Source organism: Candoia aspera, chromosome 1 (assembly GCF_035149785.1).
Source record: "Candoia aspera isolate rCanAsp1 chromosome 1, rCanAsp1.hap2, whole genome shotgun sequence".
NCBI classification, from domain to species: domain Eukaryota; kingdom Metazoa; phylum Chordata; class Lepidosauria; order Squamata; family Boidae; genus Candoia; species Candoia aspera.
Window position 1 is genome coordinate 303033126 of NC_086153.1, and position 24763 is coordinate 303057888.

Here is a 24763-nt window from a genome sequence, read left to right on the forward strand (position 1 = left end):
CAGGATCTTGAGCATTACCTTACTGGCATGTGAAATGAGTGCCACTGTTCAATAGTTTGAACATTCTTTAGTGTTTCCCTTTTTTGGTATGGGGATATAAGTTGATTTTTTCCAGTCTGATGGCCATTCTTGTGTTTTCCAAATTTGCTGGCATATAGCATGCATTACCTTGACAGCATCATCTCGCAAGATTTTGAACAGTTCAGCTGGGATGCCGTCGTCTCCTGCTGCCTTGTTATTAGCAATGCTTCTTAAAGCCCATTCAACCTCACTCTTCAGGATGTCTGGCTCTAGCTCACTGACCATACCGTCAAAGCTATCCCCAATATTGTTATCCTTGCTATACAGGTCTTCTGTATATTCTTGCCACCTTTTCTTGATCTCTTCTTCTTCTGTTAGGTCCTTGCCATCTTTTTTTTTATCATACCCACATTTGCCTGGAATTTACCTCCTATGTTTCTAATTTTCTGGAAGAGGTCTCTTGTCCTTCCTATTCTATTGTCTTCTTCCACTTCCACGCATTGCTTGTTTAAAAATAATTCCTTATCTCTTCTGGCTAACCTCTGGAATTTTGCATTTAATTGGCATATCTCCCCCTATCACTGTTGCCTTTTGCTTTCCTTCTTTCTTGGGCTACTTCTAATGTCTCAGCAGACAGCCATTTGGCCTTCTTGGTTTTCTCTTTCTTTGGGATGTATTTTGTTGCCGCCTCCTGAACAACGTTGCGAACTTCTGTCCATAGTTCTTCCGGGACCCTATCTACTAAGTCCAGTCCCTTAAATCTATTCAGCTCACTGCATATTCCTCAGAAATATTAGTGAGCTCATATCTAGCTGATCTGTGGGTCTTCCCTAATCTCTTTAGTCGGATCCTAAATTGTGCAAGAAGAAGTTCGTGATCGGAACTACAGTCAGCTCCAGGTCTTGTTTTTACCAACTGTATAGATGTCCACCACCTTTGGCTGCAAAGGATGTAGTCAATCTGATTTTGCTGTTGTCCATCTGGTGAAGTCCATGTATAAAGCCATCTCTTAGGCTGTTGGAAGAGAGTGTCTGTTATGCAGAGTGAGTTGTCTTGACAAAATTCTATCAGCCTATGTCCTGCTTCATTTTGTTCTCCCAGGCCATGCTTACCTGTAATTCCAGGTGTCATTTGACTGCCCACCTTAGCATTCCAGTCTCCCGTGATGAAAATAACATCTCTTTTAGGCGTGTTGTCCAGTAGGTGCTGCAGATCCTCATAGAACTGCTCTACTTCAGCTTCTTCAGCATCTGTGGTTGGGGCGTATATTTGGATCACTGTGATGTTAGATGGCTTGCCCTGAATTCGAATTGAGATCATTCTATCATTTTTTGGATTGTATCCAAGCACTGCTTTGGCCACTTTACTATTAATTATGAAGGCTACTCCATTTCTTCTGTGCTCCTCTTGTCCACAGTAGAAGATCTGGTGGTCATTTGATGTGAAGTGGCCCCTTCCAGTCCATTTCAGTTCACTGACGCCCAAAATGTCTATCTTTAATCTTGACATCTCACCAATAACCGCATCCAATTTGCCCTGGCTCATAGATCTTACATTCCAGGTTCCAATGGTGTGTTGATCCTTAGAACACCGGATTCGCCGTTCACCACCAGCACCGTCAGCCTCTAGCCGTCCTTTCGGCTTTGAGCTAGCTGTGTCATCACATCTGGGGCTACTTGAACTCATCCTCTGTTCCTCCCCAGTAGCATTTTGACCATCTTCCGACCTGGGGGTTCTCATCTTCCGATGGTATACCGACATATCTCTGGTTGTACTGATCCATTTAGTTTTCATGGCAAGAATACTGGTGTGGGTTGCCATTACCTTCCCCAGGGATTGCATTTAGTCTGACCTCTCTGTCATGACCTTCCCGGTTTGGGTGGCCCTTCACGATTTAGCTCATGGCATCATTGAGGTGCTCAAGCTCCAGCACCACAACAAGGTAACGATCCTTTGCTGAAGATTTTATTTACTGGAGTATAATTCCCGGTATTCTACTTGGCTGTTTCTTAAAAGTTATGCCACTGTTTTTCCAATTCATACTTTATAAAGAAATTAAGCAAAGTGGGGGCCCACATTTTGAAACCATAAGGAAGTATTTCTAGGTCTTTTTGGGGGGCAGGGGCAATATAAATAGGATGTATGAAATCAAATCAAGCTCAACTCCTGATGATTGAATCTATGCAGTCTTCTTGGCAGCATGACAAAAATGGATTATCTTCCTTAAAGGTGTTTTGTGATTTCCCAGCCTAGCCAATAGCTCTTGAATCACCAGGTAGTTCCTCCATCTAAGTCCTAACCACAGCTGATCAACAAAATTAACCTAAGTGCTGCCACCTCTATGCTACAATAAAAATTTATGACAATATGCCAAAAAAAGGCTTTCTTAAAAAAAACAAAACAGTATTTCTACCATTATTTTTTCTATAACAAAATTATTGGAATGGAACTTTTTTTTTTATGTCATGTGGTCAGTACCACTACTGACATCTCAATCTTTCAGTATAAACCCAATGCACACTTACAGGAGTAATTTTTTATTATTATTTTTATTTTTATCCTGCCTTTATTATTTTTATAAATAACTCAAGGCAGTGAACATACCTAATACTCCTTCTTCCTCCTAATTTCCCCACAACAACCACCCTGTGAGGTGAGTTGGGCTGAGAGAGAGGGACTGGCCCAAGGTCACCCAGCTGGCTTTCATGACTAAGGTGGGACTAGAACTATCAGTCTCCTGGTTTCTAGCCCGTTGCCTATTTGATTATGATTTGATTAGAATGCAGCACAGAGGTTTATTCAAGACAAAATTATTAGTCTCTATAATAATATAATATAATATAATATAATATAATATAATATAATATAATATAATATAATATAATATAATGACTCACCTAATGATGGTGGAGAATATAAGACCAGCTTATGTTATTAATAGTGAAAGAAATGCATTTTTCTAATTGGCATATTCCCAAGGAAGCAGAAATATATCACTTATCAAAAGTTCCAGTGAATGCATTGTTGAGATGCCTTTCCTATTACCCCAATGGAAATAATACTTATTATGCTATTCTCTTTTGTGGTAAGCAGTGTTAAGAAGAGCACAGAACAGGAGTAAGAAATAGTAAGACAAGAAAATTAAAAGCATGAAAGAAAAAGAAAAGGAAATATGTGTAAAACTAAATTATAACAATTCCATTCACTAAACCTCTCCATACCTTTTCCATCCCTGCAAACCATTCTTGCTTTAACCACATCCCCACACCACTTTACACATCACTTTTTGTTCCTTAAGCTTCCCACTGTTCTCTTTTTAAGTATCTCATCAACTCCACCTAAGTATGACTTTCTTGCCTTCCCTCTTCCTTTTGACCCATGCTCATCCTTCATAAATTTCTTTGTAATTCAATCCTCGTTTATTCTTTCTATATAACCAAACCACCTCGAAGGGCTTGATATTAGTCTTTTACTTTTGTATTCGATCTACATTCAATCACCACCCATTCATTCTTGACCCTGTCTCTTTTTGTTTTACCAAATGCACATTTAAGTAACATATTCCCACCTTACTTTTATGTTTCCTTGGCATACCTGACTTTCAATTCATATAACAATGTAGGTAGAAGCATGATCTTATACACAGCCATTTTCCTTTCTTCTGACAAATATTCATTCATCACAACATATCAAAACTACTTGTTCCTTTTCTATCAATGTTGATGCATCTTAAAATTTCTCCAAACATTTCACCTTCTTTAGTAAACATCCTACCAAGATATACAAATTCATTTAGTCACTTTGGGTTTTTTTGCAATCTATGCGTAACCTGTAACTCTTCATTTTCACTGTCAAACACAGCTATCTTAGTCTATCATGGATTGATTTTCAGATCCAAAGTCTTTTTTTGTATCATATAATCTACTTAACATTAACTCCAAATCATTCAAGTTCTTAGCCAACAACAACAGCATCATCTGCATAAAGAAGCACATGTAGACCCACAACTTCAAAAAACACACCTCTAATATCACAATTACTTATATATTTATTCATAACTACATTGAACAACTAAGAGGACATAATAACTTATTTTACTCCCTTCAGTGTTGAACCAATTGCTAAGTATTCCATTTATTCTTATTCATGCTTTATTTCCATCACTCATATTGTATTCAGCAATCAATTTTTCCAGTGCATATTCATGCAAAGAGTCAAGACATGCTTTCTCTAAATTACAGATGTACAATTCTTTCTTATATTCATACATATCTTAGTGACCTGCTTTAGGGCAAAATCAATCTACATATCCTTTGCCCAACATAGAACTGCATTATACTTCCCCAAATTTTGCCTCTGTGTGTTTGTGTGTGTGTGTATGTATGTATGTGTGTGTGTGTGTATGTATGTGTGTGTGTGTGTGTGTGTGTGTATGTATGTATGTATATATATATATATGTATATGTATATGTATATGTATATGTATATGTATATGTATATATATATATATATATATATCAGAAAACAATACGAAAAACCATGCAAATATAATCAGCAGCTGAGGTACAAAACCATCGCACAGCCACGGCATGGGACCAACCCCTAGTGACAAAACCATGTCTTTTAGCCTTACAAAAAGCCAGTAGAGTCAGGGCCAATCTAATCTCTGGGGAAATGATATTCCAAAGGACAAGTACCATGACAGAAAAGGGTTTCTTCCTGAACCTGACCAGATGACATTCCCTAGTAGATGGAACCTGGAGCATGCTTCTCATGCTGGACCTGATGAGACAGGTAAACATAACTAGAGAGAAGTGGTCCTTAAAATAACCCAGCCCCATGCCATGAAGGGTTTTGTAGGTCATTACCAGCATTTTGAATTGAACCCAGAAGCATACTGGTAACCAATGGAGCTTGCATTCTGCACCAGCTGTGGCTTCTGGATGCTCTTCAAGGACAGCCCCATGTAAAGTTCATTGAAATAATCCATTCAGGAGGTCACCAAGGCATGAGTGACCATGAGCAGAGCCTCCCAGTCCAGGAACAGGCCCATTGGTGCACAACACAAAGTTGGGCAAAGGCCTCCTGTGTTCCATGTGTTCCTCAAATTCTCCTTTAGTAAGGATCCTGCCAAATACTTTCCCAAGCAATACATTAATCCCTGAAGTTTTTGTATTCCATCTTGCTACTGTCCTTTTGGATATAGGAACAATAATGGCCCTCTTCCTGTCTTCTGAGACAGATGCAGTCTTCACACACATTAAACAAGTTGCACATCCACTCCATAATCAAAAGATATCCATACTTTAATGTTTCTCTAGTTACACTAACTACAACTGCAACCTTACAATTTTTCAACATTCTCATAACATTTGTTACTTCTTTTTCATTTTTTCTTGGACTTTAACATCTATAGCATACATTTCAATGCTTCAACATATCACTAGCATTCAACAAATTTCTAAAATATATCTTCCAGCATTCCTTCCCCTCATTTTCTTCCCAAATCAGTTGATTGCTTTTATTTTTAATTCCATCCATTCTTCCAGAAACACCTTGTTTAGGCTTCTTCATCTAGTTCCAAAATGTTTTTTTTTTTTTAATCTTTCTGCATTTTTAAAAAATCTTAACAATTTCTTGCTATTTTTGACTATCTTCTTTGCAACTACCTTTTTCACTCTCTAGGCATTATTTTTATCATATCCTCATTTTTTGCAGCAATAATTGCTTTATATTCTTTTCCTCATCCTTTTCCATACATCCTATTAGGATAATGCTGCATACTTTTATGTCATTCTGTAATATAACTCTTTTCACTTTGTGGCAAAGTGAAATCTGAATGACACAGATTTCAGGAAGGTTTGTTTATTTGTTTGTTTATCATGCTTTCAAGTCAGTCTTGACTCTTAGTGGCTATATGGATAAGTCTCTGCAGTTTTTTTGGCAACATTTTCAGAAGTGGTTTGCCATTGACATCTTCTTTTGGCTGAGTGAGAGTGACTGGCCCAAAGTCACCCAATCCATGCCTAAAATAGGACTGGAACTTGGGTTTCCCCACTCCTAGCCCAGTGCCTTAATTATTAGTCCACACTGGATCTCTTTAATAGATTTAATTAATTAATTAATTAAGTAGTTAAGAACTTATCTTTAATTTTCGTCTGGGATAAATGTAGAATCTTGAGAATTGTAAACTGGTTTAGGGACAAAAAGAAAAAGAGACAAGGGAGAGTTTTTCCTTCAGCAGTGTCTGCAGGGTACAGAAAAAAAAAGTCAGGATCGTGGTCATGACAGTACCACACACATAAAAAACTGCAGAAGCTTTGATCACATTGTTGTGGCCAGCATCTTAACTAATTTGACCACACCCTGCAGACACCCCTCTGCTTCTTGTTTCCTCTGATTGACTTACATGGGTGAGGACCAGTTTTACCCTTTTGGGGGGGGGAATTAGCAAATAGAAAGAAAAGAAAACCAAGTTCTCACCTCAGGATGTTGGGGAAGCATTAACAAATTATAGAATAGGAAACAGAGGAAAAATCTGCTTATTCTTCCTGGGCTCAGGGGAGAGGAAAGAATAATGAGAGTTTTTAGCACAATGAGCAGTAATAGACAGAATCTCTTAATTATTATCTTAACCAAAAAGCTTCACTCAAGTAATTAGATTTGACAACAGCTTCAGGATATGATAGCCTTTGTACCCTGAAATTTATAGATTATTCTACTGTCACATAACCTGTTCTTCCACATTCAACATTAGAAAAATAAAAAAAGAAATAAGGAAAATATAGAAGGGGTACATGGGTGGGTGTAGACACAGAAACACATGTATATACCATACAGGTAGTCCTCGGTTAATGGCCACTCATTCAGCAACCATTTGAACTTGCAACAGCACTGAACAAATGGTACTTATGACCAGTTCTCAAAGTTCTGGCCATTGCAGTGTCCCTGCGGTCACATGATCCAGGCACTTGCCAACCAGCCTTGATTTCTAACTGATGCAGCATCCCGCGGTCATGTGATTGTGATTTGCAAATTCCTTGCCAGCTTCCCCACAAGCAAAGTCAATGGGGAAGCTGGCAGGAAGTCAGAATTCACAGTCATGTGAAGTCTTCACTTAATGACCCATGGTGATTTGCTTAACAACAGTAACTAGGGACTGCCAGAACTGCCATTGCTAAGTGGCAATGTCACATGACATTGTGCTTTACAACCACATTGTTTACCGATGGAAATTCCAGGCCCAGTTACTGTGGTTAAGTGAGCACTACCTGTATATCCTACCTTCCATTTTGGCTTAAATAGGAAGTTCATATCAGCTGCAATTTTACAAGGTTTAACTGCAGAGCAGGAGCATTTAGAATTTACCAGGGGAATGCTTGTAGAAGTTCATAGCTTTTCTAATTTTTAATATGAGAGAGATTTCATGTGAACCCTCCTTCTCCATCTTCTTTCTTCTGATCATCAATGTAGTATGGTTTGAATGTGCATATACTGTACCTGGACAACATTCATATAAGAAGCAAATATAAAAATGCACATGAATGTTTATGCTTTTTTCCCCTTGTGCTGAATTCATAACCTGATGCAAAATGGAGCAGAAACATTCCTGCAGTCTGGGAAATGAGAAAAAGTTAAATGGACTACTTTGCTTCTTACTAATTTTGACCTGTATAAAATCTGACACACTTTGAGTTCTGGATGTGCAAGACATTGTCTCTTCACCTGTGTTCAGTGTGGCTGCTTAGTTTTTCTGAGAATAACTTCTTAATGATTCTTTTTCTGTGCCAAAAGGTCACTGAGAAGCAATCACAGTGGTGCCTGAGAGCCATAAAATTGTCTTCCATTTCAGCTTCACTTATGCGTAAATTTAACAGGCTTTTTCCTCTTAGATATGTTGTAAAGCAGGAGGGTCCCAACATAACTGCCAGCATGCAGCTAATATACTTTAGGTTGACAAAGAAGACAGCACAATCTATTATTTTATTATCAAACTACTATGAGCCCACAAACAATAGCACATTCATTCTAACATACCAATCCTAAAAACTTTTTTCATTAACTCCAATTTACTTCACTGTTATGTACTTCTAAGCAAACACAAAGGAATTGCCACCTAAGAAATAGTTGATTAGCTTCAGCTAGACTATGTTCCAGTGATCCTCAAGAATTTTGTAAATCTCAGAACATCTGAAACCTCTCAGTGGTTCTTCTATGAAATCAGTTATCTACAGAACAGTTACCAAGTAATGAGAGCTTATAAAAATAGGAAGCTGCCTTTATTTACCATGGTAGCTCCTGCCACCTCCCCAGTGCCACTGGAAAAGGTGCTGAGAACATGTAAAGGAATGTGTAGATATATTTGAAGAAGGAAGGCAGGAACAGCTAAGACAAAATAAAAGGCAACTCAGTCCTGGTAAAGGAATAGCCATGAGAAAGAAACTCAAAATAACCTTGTCTTCAGTCTGTTTGGTATATGAGGGGGCAGAAAGAGCATGCTTCCAAAATTCTGTTATTATACAGCAAGAAAATAACATTCCTGAGATTCTTGTGCTTTCTCTTTCCTGACCTGGCCTACTTCAAATAGCTGACAGAGTGTATATTGCCCAACCAATCATTACAACATAGTCATTGGTCTGGTGTCACTCAGTTTTTATTTGTTCATTATTGTGCCTTCAAGTCAATGGTGACTCCTAGAAACTACCTGGACTAATCCCCGCAATTTTCTTGGCAAGATTTTTGGAAGAGATTTGCCATTACCTCCATCCTAAGGATGAGAAAGAGTGACTGGCTCAAGATCACCCATCTGGCTTCATGCCAAAAGAGGGTCTAAAACTCCTGGTCTCCCAGTTTCTAGCTTGTTGCCTTAACCACAGCACCAAACTGGCTGTCACAGTCAATTAGTACCTCTAATTAATTGGGGATTGGAAGTTAAATCACTTCTAGCCTGTGCCCAGTTTCCAGTCAATCATACTGGCTACCATTTGCACATGGAAACTTCCTCAAGCAATTTTACCATGTTTAAAACTGAATGTGGGAATACTAGCATTTGTTACAGTTGTAGAGAGAGTTATGCATCCCATCTTTAAATGTATCCCTGGATTTTGGGAGTCTGTAATCATAATGTCAATAAGTGAATATCTTTGCCATTACAATCCTGGATAATATCCAGAATAATCAGGTGAGGACCTATTGCATGTACCGTTTATAGGGCTGAGGGTAAGGGTGAGGTTGAGGGAGGTGTGTGATCCATCCTCTCATCAAGAGGTCATCACTGGACCCTACCATTTTGGACAACTTACGTCCACTCCCCTTTTTAGAGGAGTCATGGGGGGCTGTGTCATGGGGGGTTCAGGCACAAAGTCCATGGGGGGTTTGAGCTCGGAGTCAGAGTCAGACGACGAGGATGGGCAGCCAGCCTCTGGCATAGAGTTGGAGGGCGAGCAGGCAGCCCTGGATAAACAGCCGCCTGAGCAGTCCGAGGAGGTGGGGCTGGTCAGCGAGCAGCAAGCACAGGCGCCACTGATGACTGAGGATGAAGACTCCGAGCTGCTGCCCCCTCCCAGTGCTCGAGAAAGGAGAGTGGGAAGGAGGGAGGCACAGCAGAGGTCGGCAAGGCTACGTGCAAGAAAGTAGCCCCGCCCTCCTAAATAAGCTCCACCCAGGTCTGCCTTTATAAAAAGGGAGCTGCAAGCCCAGATCGATCGTTGGAGACAACAGTCTGCTTGCTGGACTCCCTGTGCCTTGACTCCTGATCAGAAACCTTGTGACCTGATTCTTGACTCTTGGACTCGCTTGACTAATCTGATTTTGAATGTGAAACTCCGTTAAGACAAGCTCACGGGACTTTGGGGGCATGTTTCTGTAGAGTGTGTGCATTTGCGCTCTCACTTCTTTTCCACCTGTTCATTACCTCACAAGTTTACCTCACCAGTTTCTCAGTAAAGTTTTACAACTGCCTCCCTGGTGTATTGTGTGATTGGGCTGGGATAGGACACACTGCAGCTTCAGAGGGCCCTGGAAGTAGTGGATTATATACACCCCTTTCAGTCAGGGTTCAAGCTTGGACCAAGATGGTGTTTATCACACTCTTGGATGACTTCTGGCAGGAGAGGGATGGGGGTAGTGCATCCATCCTGGCTCTTCTTGACCTCTCAGTGGCTTTCAGTACCATTGATCATGGTATTCTTCTTCCAGGAGTTTGGGGTGGGGGGCACTGTGTTGTGCTAGTTCTACTCTTTCCTCCAGAGTCAGTTCCAGTCAGTGTTGATGGTGGGGAGAGGTCCAGCCCATGGCCCCTTCTTTTCAGCATGATCTCCAGACTGGACTACTGCAATTCATTGTACATTGGGCTGCCCTTGAAGAATGTTCAGAAGCTTCAGCTGGTGCAGAATGCAACAGCATGGGCAGTTAATGGCACCAATTATTTGGCACATGTGACACCACTGTTCCGCAAGCTGCATTGCCTACCAGTTTGCTTCCGGATGCAATTCAAGGTCCTGGTAGTCACCTTTAAATCCCTTCATGGCTTAGAACTGGGTTTCTACCCATCCTACCTGATCCAGCAGGACAGATATGCTGTGGGGACCACTGGCTAAGAAGTCTCAGCTGGCAGGACCCAGAAGGAGACCCTTTCCTGCTGTAGCTCCCACGCTCTGGAACATCAACCCTCTGGAAGTCTGATTGCCCCTCACCCTGCTGGCCTTCCACAAGACCTTGAAAATGTGGTTTTATGCCTGAGCTATCTCTTGACTGTGTTAAAAGTTGTTTTATGATTCCAGCTGCCATGTGTTTTATTTTTTATATCCTATATTTATTTTTTATCTATTTTTATTGTAAGGCACTGAGAGTCACATAGGTGAGATGGGCAGTGATATAAATTGATGAAGTAAGTAAGTAGTTAATGATCTTGATACATACCTTAACTGTGACCAGGGGCCTTGCATTAGAGCTGATGGGATGAGGATCTCTCTCTGTGAAGTTGGACTGTACAGACAGATCTGAGATCTCATTCATGTTCTACCTGCCCTGTTGTCTGACAGGATCCCTCCCTAGTTCCTGGATTTCATTGTTGGGCAAGTGTTGGAATTCCCCCTATTATTCAGGATGGGGGATTCCAACCTCTGTTTTGAGGCAGGGTCTGCTGTATGTCAGGAATTTGTAGCAGCTAAAAACAAAAATAGCACCCAGCATTATATCTGCATTGTATAAAATGAAGTATCAGTCTGCAGATGGGTTGGTTTACAAGTTTCCTTATTTCCTATGCATCTGCTTTGTGGCATTCCTTTAAATTTTCATAGTTATTCAGCAAGGCCGGCCTGTGCAAGTATTCTACCCATTCACAGCCTGCAACACTTGTAGTTATAACCTCCATTTTATTTAGATACATGTTTTCAAGTACCCCACTTATTAGTTGCCCACTGCAGTCCTGTAAAGATAAAAAGAAAATAATCCGAAGGGAGGAAGAAATTTAAAAAGCAGTAGCTAAATGGGAAAGTGCTGCAGCATAATAACCAGGACATAAATTTAAGAAATATTGCCTAAAATGGCCTTTCATCAAAGTTGCAACTACACTGAAAGACAAAATAGAATACAAGCTTGCATTTCTAGACTAATAGCATGGCATAAGCATATCCTTCATTATGGAGCTCATTCCATTCCCACTCTGGCAGTCACATACTGTTTTGGGTGTAATTACTCTTCACTGGGCACAACATAGATCAGCTGAGATTACAACCAATTTCAAAGAATAATTATCGGGTGCTGACAGGAAAAGCAGGTTCCGTGCTAGGACTTGTCATTAACAATTGCAGCCATGCTTTTACATAAAACACAGCACTTTACAAATTTCCACAATTCATCCTTCTAAGAACCAAATAAGAAACTATTTTATATATCAAATAAAATGATACAAAGTAGTGGGGCCCACATGACACATGTGAGTAGAGCAAGGATTTTCTCACCCCCCCCCTGCCCTCCTAGATTGGAGGGCATTTAAACGAAAACAAACAAAAAAACCTCACTACTAATTTTCATCGCTTACTCTCAGAAGCTGATCCTGGAGGTCCAAAAAAGAGGTATCAGATCATGGGCTGGCCAAGATGGAAAACAGAAATGGAGAGCCATTTATGTGTAATATATGGTAGAACAGATATTGGACCTAGGTTCCATACCATCCAAGACTATCCAGTAGTATATTTTAGCCCTAGAGTGAATTTATGCAGTTAATCCAATGGAACACACACACACAAACACACAAATTTCTTTTGATACAATGGATAAAATATGTGGCTCTTTTTAAATGGATAATACGTCTAAGAGGTCTTTTCAGCCTTTTTTTTTTTTTTTAACCTTTAAAAAACTTGGCACATTTTGGGCGGATTTTTTTTCCAGAGATGATTCTCCTCTTTGGAACTTTGTGGACTGACCACATGTTGATATGCCATTCTGTGGTCATATGGTCATATAGTCATTCCAGAAAGCACCAGATAAGAGAAGACTTTTTAAAAATGAATAGAATTGCTAGAAGTCTGACTTAGTAGAATGTCCTGTGTAACCTAAACCAACCTTCCTTCCAATACAATCTTTCCTTTCTCCTGCCAGTGCCTGCATCTAATTTCTTCCTTCCCCCTTGTCTTCTAGACGCCTCTGCTTCCTGCCAATATCCCTCATGTCCTTCCTTTCCTCCTCTTTTGTGCTTCTTACTCAGAATGATTTATTCTGCTTCATTCCTTAGCCTTTGTTAAGATGAGAAGATGGAGTTAGGGTGCTTAGGTTCAATGTCATAGCAACCCCTGTTGACAAACAAAAGCTCTGTGGGATTATGTTTAATGTTGCTATTACTAAAGCCCCATGCAGCCTCAACTCTGCTTTTTGCAGCCCCTTGTACAATTCTTGAAATTTGATGACCTGTTTTCCCACCATTTTGAGGCTGGAAACAGATGTAGACTCTTAGACTTACCAATAATTTTAAACTCCCTTTTTTCTATCTGTTAATTCATTTCTAATTGTTATTCTATTCTATTCTATTCTATTCTATTCTATTCTATTCTAGGAAAGAATACTATCATAGATATGAATTGGTAGGGAGCAGGATACATAATGTCTTCAATAGAAGAGAATATCTGTAGCTGAGGGTTGAACTGTGAAGTCCTTGGCGCTCTCTGTTCTTGGTTGTTTGCTTGCAGATGTTGCATTACCCAACTAGTTAACATCATCAGTGCGAGTGAGTGTGGGGTTTGCTCTCTGTTTATATACAGTGCCTTGCCCTGCCGGTGTTGGTGGGGGTGTGGTTCTCTCCTTGGGAGTTCCTTGATTAGGGTATTGCTTTCTGCTTGATTGTTTGGTGTTAATCCCTGTTTATCTGGGTGTTGGTTGCTGGAGAGGTGTGTTCTGGTCTTTCTGTTTCCTTCTTAGGTTTTGCATTGTCTCTTTTGAATGGTGTGTAAATGTGGTCTATCTCTATGTGTCTATTGATGGCTGATTTGTCTGAATGCCAGGCTTCCAGGAATTCCCTAATGTTTTTGAATTCAGCTTACTCCCTAGTAAATGTGCAGAGTTATTCTAGCCTAGCCTTCCCCAAACCTGACACACTCCAAATATATATACTTAAATGATACAGATGGAAGAGGACTATCAGAGTATTGAGTCCACTTCTCTGACTAGTGCAGGAATTCAAAAGCTGTCTGTTCTGTACTTGAGCACCTCCACTGAAGTTAAGCTTACTAATTCCCTTGGAAATTTGTTCCATTGTTGAATTGTTATTACCGTTAGGCAGGGCTGTGAGTGGGCGTTTGTCTGTGTTGTAATACTGAATTGGAATCTGCCTGCCTGTAACTTGCACCCATTATTCTGTGCCTTCAATTCTAAACTGACAGAGAACCATTCTAGGCTTTATTCCATGTGACACTCTTTCATACAGGAAGAGTGTTTTCATCTCCTTCTGAATTTTCTCTTCTCAAATATTCAGTTTATTCAATCTTTCTTCATAGAATTTAGTTTCTAGTCCCCACTGTCAATCTCTGAACTTATTCCAGTTTGTTGGAATCCTACTTAAAATGTGGTATCTAGAACTGGACACCATTGTGTGGGGTCTGACCAATGCAGAATAAAGGAGAACTATTACTTCCTGTCAGACTGTATTATTTTACCACACACGCTTCTATACTACTACATTCCTATTGCATTTGACCAGCAGTGTCTTTAACAAGTGTGATAACATAATCATGCAAATGCCACAATTAGGTACTTATGTCGTGAGAATATGTAAGCCTTGGCATTTAGATAATATTATATATAATATTATATATTATATATTAGCTATATAATATTATATATTACCTAAATGCCAAGGCTTACATATTCTCACGACATAAGTACCTAATTGTGGCATTTGCATGATTATGTTATCACACTTGTTAAAGACACTGCTGGTCAAATGCAATAGGAATGTATTATCATCATATAGGCTAGAAACCAGGAGTCTGTGAGTTCTAGTCCCACCTTAGGCAGGAAAGCCGGCTGGGTAACCTTGGGCCAGTAACTTTCTCTAAGCCCAACTTGGTGCAATGTAAACTAGCCCTCTCATGGTACACCCCGGGCAACATGACTTGTCACGGCTAAATAGTCTATACATCTGGCTGCTGGACCTCACAAGGATTTCCCAGCAAGAAAAAAAGCAGCATGAACACCAAACTGCTATGCCATATGATTTAAAAAAATCATATATATGTTGTCATTCCTCCTTGCTCATGCATTGCCCATGCATTCAACTTTCTTTTATGTTTCTCCTGATATGGCCAACTCCTACATCTGTGTAACAAAGTGGGCAGAAACACATTCTTATATCCTGCCATTTTGGCTTCTTTTGACAAATGTTCATTTCTTACAATAGGCCTACCACCACTACATTTTTATAAGCATTACACAACAATTCCCCATCTTTGTTAAACATTGTACCAAGGCACACAACTCCATCTATTTACTCTTGTTTTTCAATATACATATATAGTTCCCTGATGATTGTACTGCTTTTTGAAGATAGGGATAACATTTGCCTTCCTTCAGCCAACTGGAACCTCAGCTGTTCTCTTGGATTTCTCAAAGGCAATACATAAATATTCCACCAGATAATAAATTAGTTCCTTCAGTATCCGAGAATGCAATTCATTGGCCCTGGAGATTTCAGCTCAGGCATTTCCTGATTATACTTCTGTCAATCTCAAGCTTCAATCCTACTCATTTATCTTTCTCTTCACAATTGCCTCGTAGAATATATGCCATTGTGTCGGAGACATCTGAGCCAAAATAAGAATGAGTAGCTCTGTCTTTTCTCTGTTTACTTGTTAGTTGTTCACTGAGTTTATTGTGCAGTTGACATACTGATTCTTTTCCTTTTATTCTGAGGATATCTAAAAATTCTTTGTATAGTGCTTGGAGCCTGATTTCCTAGCTGGCATATGAACTGAAAGGTGCACATCTGGAGGAAAGATTGGGGTAGTCTTTTTTAGTTTCAAGTAAGTTGTTAAAGCAGCTGCTCTATCTTTTAAAAGTTCCTGCATGAATCGGTCTAGACTTATTCACAACCGTGATGATATTGGTGGCAATAGAAAAGGTCTGGAGCCTCCTTTTTCTGAGGCCTGGAAGTAGGATTTCACAAGTTTATTGCTGTGGTCATGCTTCCACTACTTAGACATAGAGGCGGAATATCTAGTCACCAACCCAATTGTGCATTATTATTCAGCATGGTACCTGCAAAAAAGCCAAATGCTCCATTCTTTCCATTTGTGTTTATGTACTGTTCTGAAATCACAATTTGCTCTTGAGGGCACTTTCCATTTGTCTCAGGTTTCCACAACATCCTCAGGTTAATCGATAGGAACGACCAGTTTCCTAATAAAACTGCAGCTACAATATAATGAATTTTGAATGAGGAATGATTTCTTTAAGTGTTGCTGAGGGTTACACATTTACACTGTGCTGAGGGATCTGTAAAAAACTTTCATCTGAAACTTTTAGGTGTTGACTTTGATATATTAGGCTCAGCCTCAAGTCTTTCTTATTGAGCACAGATTATTGGCAACATGCATGAGAGTCAGGGGAGAAAACAGCTTGAAGGGCAAAAGAAAAGTAAGGGACACATCATCTAGGATAGAATAACCCACTAGTTCATACCCTCCAAGCAAGGACATTTTTATGTAACTTCCATTTCAAAATTACTTTTCTTACATTACTTTTTCTTACATTACTTTGGCCACATCATGAGAAGACAGGACACCCTGGAGAAGATGCTGATGCTAGGGAGAGTGGAAGGCAAAAGGAAGAGGGGCCGACCAAGGGCAAGGTGGATGGATGATATTCTAGAGGTGACGGACTCGTCCCTGGGGGAGCTGGGGGTGTTGACGACCGACAGGAAGCTCTGGCGTGCGCTGGTCCATGAAGTCACGAAGAGTCGGAAGCGACTAAACGAATAAACAACAAACATTTCTCCATTTTGGAAGAAGATTCATTTTTGCTGACAATGAAATTGTTTCCTTGGGTTTTAATTTGAATTGCAGTATAAATAAAGGCTCTTGCCACCATTCCAATCCTATTAACTGAGGGTTGCAAGGGTTACAAGAATGCAAATTCCAATATCAGAAATATGGAAATGTAATCCCATCTTAACTAGCTGGGTGCCATCATATCAGGCCCAACCTCTTTTGACTATACAAACAAATGCTCACCATTTCAACCTGTTTCCAACCATAATCCACAGCAATTCCAAGGACATTCCAATGTTCTCCTTAATGTATGTTCTATGTTTGCCTTTTCCTTATACTTCCCTCAAACTTATCAAGAATGGTAGTATTCTGTAGTTCATCATTTTTCACTGCACATGTCCAGAGTATCTGAATTTCTGCTTAATCATCACATAAGGAGAGTAGTCAGTATTTCATCCAAGATTGATTAATTGGTTCTTCCAAATTATGGTGGTAATTTATCTTCTTTCTTTTGTTCTTTCTCCATATTCAGCTTTCAAAGCCAGATTGGAAAAACCATTGGTTTAACTAATCTGATCTTTGTGCCATGGAGATCATAAGGATACAGATGTTTCTAAGTTGGTCATTGCCTTCCTCCCTAGGATTAATCTCATTTTTATTCTCTTTAGTGTACTGAACATTTTTTTTCTAACCTTGAGCCCACAAAAACAAAATTATCTACTACCTTTATTTATTCAGGTCTTTTGGCTAATCATCATCATCATCATCATCATCATCATCATCATCATCACATTTTCATTGTCAGCTATAAGGTCAACTAACATGGAGGTTAACAATAATCAGCTGTTCTGGCATGGCTGTTAGCCTTAACATAGTCAACATTCTGGCATGATCAACATAGTCAAAGACTTTCTGTAGCCAAAAAACAAAAATAAACTTTCTTTTTATGTGCTCTTGTTCCCTCTATTATCCATTTTATGTTAGCTATCTGATCTTATTTTCCTCTACATTTTCTGAAATAATTCTGTACATTTGACATTCTTCTCCATATATGGCTCTATTGTTCTTCGTAAGAACCCAAGCAATTTTTTTTCCTTTCCTTCAATAGTTCACCAATTTGCTCATTCTCTTGCATTCTCTTCTTCAGTATAAGCATATAACCCCCATATTTCCAGTCTATAATCCACACAGTCTTGTTCCATAGTTATCAACACTGAGTTGTTAGCACTTTGAGGGTGTCTTCTGCTACTTTAAACAGTTCATTGGGTGTTTCATCTGTGCCTGGTACTTTTCTGCTTGAAACTTAGTCTATTTTCTGTCATACCTCACTTTATATTTGTGCTGGTTTCTGACTATATTCTTGTTCTACAAATGTTTATTTCATTTAGTTTTTTCTGTCTTCCTGTAACCTCATTTACTTATTTCAAATTAGCTTGCTGAGCAGCTCTCAGGACTCACTGAATAATCAAGAGGGAGACCTAACAGGCATTTGCTGGGAAATTCAGTAAGAGAAAGAGAGACATGTGACCAGAGAAGCTATGTGTTCTGAGGATTATGTGCTGATCTGAGAAAGGTAAAAAGATAATCTCTTGAATAGCTCTTAATTGCAAGGGCTGGGTCCTGAGAGATGTTCATTGCCCTCATTATCGGATGACATCCTCCTGCTGAATAAACATAGAATATAAGAGGAGTATAAGACAGCTTTGTTCCATAAGCAAATTCATGGAGCAAGCAACAGAAAGAGCTACAAAGAGTTTACCCAGGAAGTTTGGTTTGGGCGTTTAAGTGAGAGTCCCTGCAGATATTCCCTCTAAATCAAGAGTTTGAGCTTGCTTACCTTCAGAACTAGCAAAAGGAACATTAAGAATAAATACATGCCATTCTACTGGTAGTGTTCTAAGAAGAGATGAACAAGCAGCAGTCTGTAATTGTGACCTGCAACTTTTATGGCACTCCTTATGAAAAATTCAAAAGGATTGGAATGGCAAGCAACCACACTTGATTGATAAGAAAGACTGATTTATCAGCTAAAAAAAAAGAGGCTGTGCAACAAAGGGCCAATAGAAGTAAGTCTCCATAAGGAAAACAGACAATAAGAGGAGCAGGTACCGTAGATCGGGGTAATAACCAGAAACATAAAGATATTCTACATTTTGAAAGTCAAAAACAGTGTTCAGGTCCTTACAAGAAAGCATTCATGGAAGAAACACTGCAGAATGGGAGACAAGATTATGGATGCCAAAAGGGTTGTTGGGGGGTACTACTGTGAGTTCTAAGAAGATTTAAAAAAAAGAGTCATAGTAATTTGAACAAATTATTGAAACTGAAACGTTTTTTTCTTGATGGGACCCATCTCCTCAGCTCATATAGTGCTAGAATCAAGAATGAAACAGAACAGCTTCCAAGACATACCAAGTCCAATGCAATTATCCCCTCCTATTATCCTATTGATACATGGAGAGGATTAGTGACACTATAAATAACCCAACAACCATATCACCACAAATTTTAAGCATCTCAGAAGAAAGCTCAAGACCCTAGGAGCTCAGGATAAATGGTATTCTCATTTATCCTTCCAGTCCATGGAAGGGGACTGGAAAAGGAAAGAATATTACAAGTCAGTGACTGGCTATGCAAATGGTGTGCCATGACAGATTGGTTTTGGAGAAAATGATCTGAGATAATTTCACCATAGACTGCTGGCATGAAATGGATTGCACCTCACAAGGACTGATAAAAATGTACTATGCCAAAACATGACAAGATTGCTTAGGAGGGCTTTAAACCAAATTCTGTGAAAAATGGAAGTGAAAACCCCAAAGTAAGGATCTCAGATAAAGACTTGTGAGTTGTAGAAAATAGGAGAATTGCTATAATGGGGCTTCTTAATACACAGGAAAAAATGGATATAACATTGGTTCATTATGTTCATGTCCTTCATTTCTATACACTATTGATCCAAGTTTGAGAACTAAAATGAATGAGCTTAACCTCTCAATACAGGAGGCCAATCTTGATTAAATTTCTATAGCCACCCAGAGTCACTTGCTGAGATGGGTGGCTATAGAAATCGAATTAAATAAATAAATAAATAAATAGATAGATAGATAGATGGATGGATATGGCTATGGCTTCCTTGACTGGCATATACTGTAGCAGCTGAAGGATACCATTTGTTTGAAAGGAACAGAAGCAATAGAAAGAGAAGACAAACTCTAGTATTTGTTAAAAATATCCATTCCAACTCAGAAATCCAAATGAATGAAGTTGGGTATGGTTTAAAGAGCATCTGAGTTAAAATTATTGGAAGAACAAATACTATAATTTGTGTCTGCTATTGTCCTTCTAATGAAGGGGAAAAAAGTGGATGATACATTCCAAAAACAAGCTGAACATCTTTCAAAGGATCATGAAGTTGTTGTGATGAGAAACTGTAATTATGCTGTTGGGAGACAAACTGCCAACCACAGTTCTTCTGGGAAATTCCTGACTTGTATTGCTGACAAATTTCACTTGAGTAGATGGAGAGAGCACAAGATGATTAGTTATTCTTGACCTGACACTAATCAATAAGAAAGATTTCATTTAGGGAGTGGAAATACCAGGGTCATTGGGAGAAAGTGGCCATATAATGCTGAGTTTTCTGATTTTAAGTGAAACCAAAACTAAAGGTATTTTGTACTTCAAAAAAAGTAGATTTAAACAATCAGAAAACTGTCAGAAAAGCAAAAACTCAGGATGAGCTGTGTTTGAAAAAGATGCTAATAACAACATAAAGGACTGTAATATGTTCAAAGTAAAAGGAAAGAAAAAAATCAGTGTACCATTTGCTCAATAAACAAAGCAAAATGCTAACAGGTAACCAAGAAACAGCAGAGCTATTCAGCTTCTATTTTTGTTCAAAAATGAAGGGGCAGAATTAAATCTTGGAACTGATAGAAATATGGTCAGGGATATCCAAGGGTATTGAGACAACTAGCTGATGGTCTGGGTGGATTGTTATGTTCTATTTGAGAAATCCTGGAGAATTGGTAAAGTGGCAAAAGACTGGAGGAGGGCAAATATTATCCTTATTTTCAAAAAGCGAGCAATGGAAGTAACTGCAGATAAGGTAGTCTGACACTGATACTTCAGAAGATTCTAGAGGAGATGATATAAGTACTTGGAAAAAATATAGTAATTATTGTAAGTCAGCATGTATTTGTCAAGAGAAAATCTTGACACACTAATTTTACCTCATTTTTTGATTGGGTAGCTGTCATAATAGATTGTGGGAATGCTGTAAACATAATATATCTTGATTTCACCGAAGTGTTTGACAAATACTCCATTAAAATCTATTAGCAATCTAATTATTTGTGGGCTGGATGGCATGAGAATTAAGTGGATACACAGATGGTTTGAAAATCAAACTCAAAAAGTGCTCATTTATGTGTTCTCCTCCAATAGGAGAAAAGTATCAACTGGGGTTCCAGAAGGATCAGTCATGGATTCCCTTCTCTTCAACATTTTTATTAACAATTTAGATATAAAGGTAGAGAAAATATTATAAAAAAATGTGACACAAAATTGGGTAAGATAGCAAATGTCCTAAAAGACAAGTAAAATTCAAAATGAGTTTGATAAGGAAGAACAGGCTGAAAGTAACAGAATGAAATTTAACAGAGAAAAGTGTGAAGTACTTCACTTAGGGGACAAAAATCCAACACACTGAGTTTAGAATGGGGCATGGGGTGGGGAAGAGAGAAATTGTAGTTATGTGCCTGGGCCTGGGGTCTTGAGTATGTTAAGAGCCCCATTTCCTGGTTATGCTAACATCTAGAGATTATAATTATCTCAGCTGCTGTATATATTTATTTTTTTTATTGCATTTGTAATTTGGTTTTAATTGATTTTATGATTGTTTGTCACCCAGAGTCATTTGTTTGAGATAGGCAGCCATATCAACTGAATAAATAAATAAATAAATAAATAAATAAATATCTGGCTTTGTAATAATGCATTAAAAATATTTTTGAATAGTAGATGATCACAAATTGAATATTGCCTACAGTGTTTATTGTATCAACAAAGGTGTATTTTCCAAATCTTTGAGCATTCCACTCGGTTGATTTATTTAGGAGTAAATGACATCAAAGCCAAAACCTCTAGGCAGGATACAAAATCAAAACAGTGTAGAAATATAAAATAAAACCACCCAGAGTCACTCTTTGAGTGAGATGGGCAGTGACAAAATTAGAAATAAATATAAATTAATAAATAAATAAATAAATAAAAAGATAAAATCACATAGACAAATACAACACATTGTCAAGAAAAATACACTTAAACACCAGCCATTCATTTTCCACTGGTCAGAATCATAAATCACCCTGGCTTCTGGACTGTTTGTAAAGCTACATTTTTAGAGCTTTTGTAGAGGACAGTAAGATCAGAGCAAGGGAGATCGTGTTCCAGAAGATGGGAGCAGTGATAGACAAGGCATGCCTCCAGGATTCCATGAGATGGCACTGTTCAATGGGTGGGACCTGAAAAATGTTCACTCTGCCTATCTTATTAGATGGCCAGAGATAATTGTACAAAAGTAATCATGTAAATATTCACTTTGATCATACTCCATCTTGAGGAGCTTCTGGGAAAGGGATGGTGAGCTGATATGTCTCCAAATGAACAGAGATGATGACCATGGCTAAGACCAAAGGACCAGCAAGTAAACTGGTCCCACAGAACCTCTCCAGATAAGGAGAGGATGGGGGATGGCCCAGTTGTGCTCCGGACAGCCGCTTCTCATGAGGAGACTGCAGAACCGCAGTTTCCCGCTGGTTTGAGTGCCAGGAGATAAAGGAAACTATCATGCTCTCAATTGCAACAGAGCCTTTTAAAGGACACTGCATTTGCTAAGTCACTTTCAAATCACTTTCAGAAATTACCTATTTAACTACCATAAGGATATTACAGATCTTCAATATGACAAGTATGGAAAGCCGTCTGGTGAGTTTACCTTCATTCTTGAATAAAAGGAAAAGTAACTATAAGCTTAAGAATTTAAAGAATTAGAAATAAATGGCAAAAAGCTAAATAAGAATCTGTTTTAAGGAAGTTATACATGAATCAAGGGACCAGACAAACTTGGAATAATGGAATATTGGGACTTTTACTATACGATATTGGAAATAAATAAATAAACAGCACATTCATGGGAACTAATTTGTTTAGTCTATCCTAAGTCAAAACAGCAACTTGAGACTTTATGATTTCAGAAGTTGAACACTAGATGGGACTAAAGATTCCAGGAAAAAAAGGAAAAGTAAAAAAAAAGAAAAAAGTGAAAAGCCTTGGTCAACATTGGAACTTGCAATATGACAGAAAATGCTATGGCATTTGAAATACTTCAGGAAATTTTTGAAGAATGGGGTCAAAAAATAGCTTCAATCTCAGAAATGATGCATGCTTCTGTGAATAGATTATGTCCAAAATATATTTTAAAATAAATTACTGATGTGGAAGAGAACATCTTGGAAGATTTACAAAATAAAAAGTTGAAACAAATTTTGCCTGATGTAGAAATATCAGAGCATAAAGAATTTGCAGAAGTACTGGAATTTTTTTTTTTAAAAAATGGATTATAAGACAGAGAAAACAACTAAAGTGGAAATACAAATGCAAGCCAAGATTGTCCTGGATAAGGGCTTTTTACTGGACTTACAAAAGAAGTTGGTTAAAGTCTTGAAGAAATCTTCAAGATGGGAAAAAGAAAAATGGAAGAGAGATCAAATCCAACAACAGCATCTGAATGAACTAAAGATTAAGATTGTTAGAAGCAAAAGGAAGGAGTACAGAGTTGGTTTGTCTGATCAAGGTTAAAATAAGATATGTTTGTATAAATCTGGGATCCCTTTATGGACTTTTAGCTGACACTAGGACTGAAATGTTAAAGATTTATGGATTTGCATATGGATAAGGGATGGGATATGGGAAGGAGAAATACCTGCATGTAACATAATGAATTATTGTTTGTTGTGATGAAGATCAGCTGCACTGCTCCGTGGGGAAAACTTTACAGCATGCTCAGATCCATCCGGGCAGTGAGCAAAAGGGGGAGAGGGCGAGGAGACTGCCCCTCCCCCATATAAGACCTGATCCAGGGAGGAAAAAGGGGCAAGAGACTCACTCACCCACCACTTACCTCCTGCTGTGCGGCCCAGTTCCTAACAAGTCACGGACCAGTACTGGTCCGCAGTCCGAGAGTTGGGGACCCCTGACCTAAAGGACCCATTTCAAACCAATTTTTCTATTATCCCTTTTATGTATTCCTACCGTAACTGTACATTTTCCTGTTTTTTCTCTGATCATCCTAGGAACATCTCTAACTGTCTTTTTGTTGTTCTTCTTGACTGAAATAGCTTTTCTTGTTCTTTCTTGCTTGATGCTGAAAGTTTGTGCTCAGTCAATGTATGTCCCACTTGTCACCCAAGGCTTTCATCCTCCAGAGCCTGATAACTCATTTTTAAAGTCACTTGGATATTTTCCTCTCTGAATTTTTGGGACTATTTTTTCTGCTCCATTTTTCATGATGTCTTTTCATCTCTTCCATAGCTCCTCAGGTTATTTTTCACATAACTTAAGCATACTGAATCTGTTCCTTACAATGATCTAATCTTCTATATCCTCTAGGTCAAATCTTGCTGACATAACTATCTTTTTTTTTTCTCTCCCTAAGTTTAACCCAAATATTTAACACTACTTTTTCATGGTCTGTTCCACAGTTTTCACCTAGAAGCATCCTGGTTAACACCTCTCCTCCTTCTGTTTCCTATTATGTAGTCAATTTGATTCAAGCATTGTCCACCAGGTGATGTCTAGGTGTATTATCAACTCTTCAAGGTAGGCAAAGTCAAGAAATGGGTATGGCAGGACTCCAGGAATGCTATTTGTTCCAGTAGGTTTAGAATAGCCGAATATTGTCAGAGTTTCTTTCTGCCCCATCTTACATCAAACAAATATTCTGAGTTTCTTTCTCATACTTTACTCTTTCTCAGGATTGAGTAATATTTTCTGAAAGCAACCCTCCACCCCCACCTTATTTACTTGCTCATTCCTTCTCCCTTCCCAAGGTCCCGTCTATATTCCTTCACATGTATAGTCTGTGTTTATGTTACTTGAAACAGGTATTGACAGTGAACAAAATATTATATTTATAGAACTTTATTAACCTATTTTGTGCATTATTGCATTTACCCAATACATTTTTTTCCTGGTAA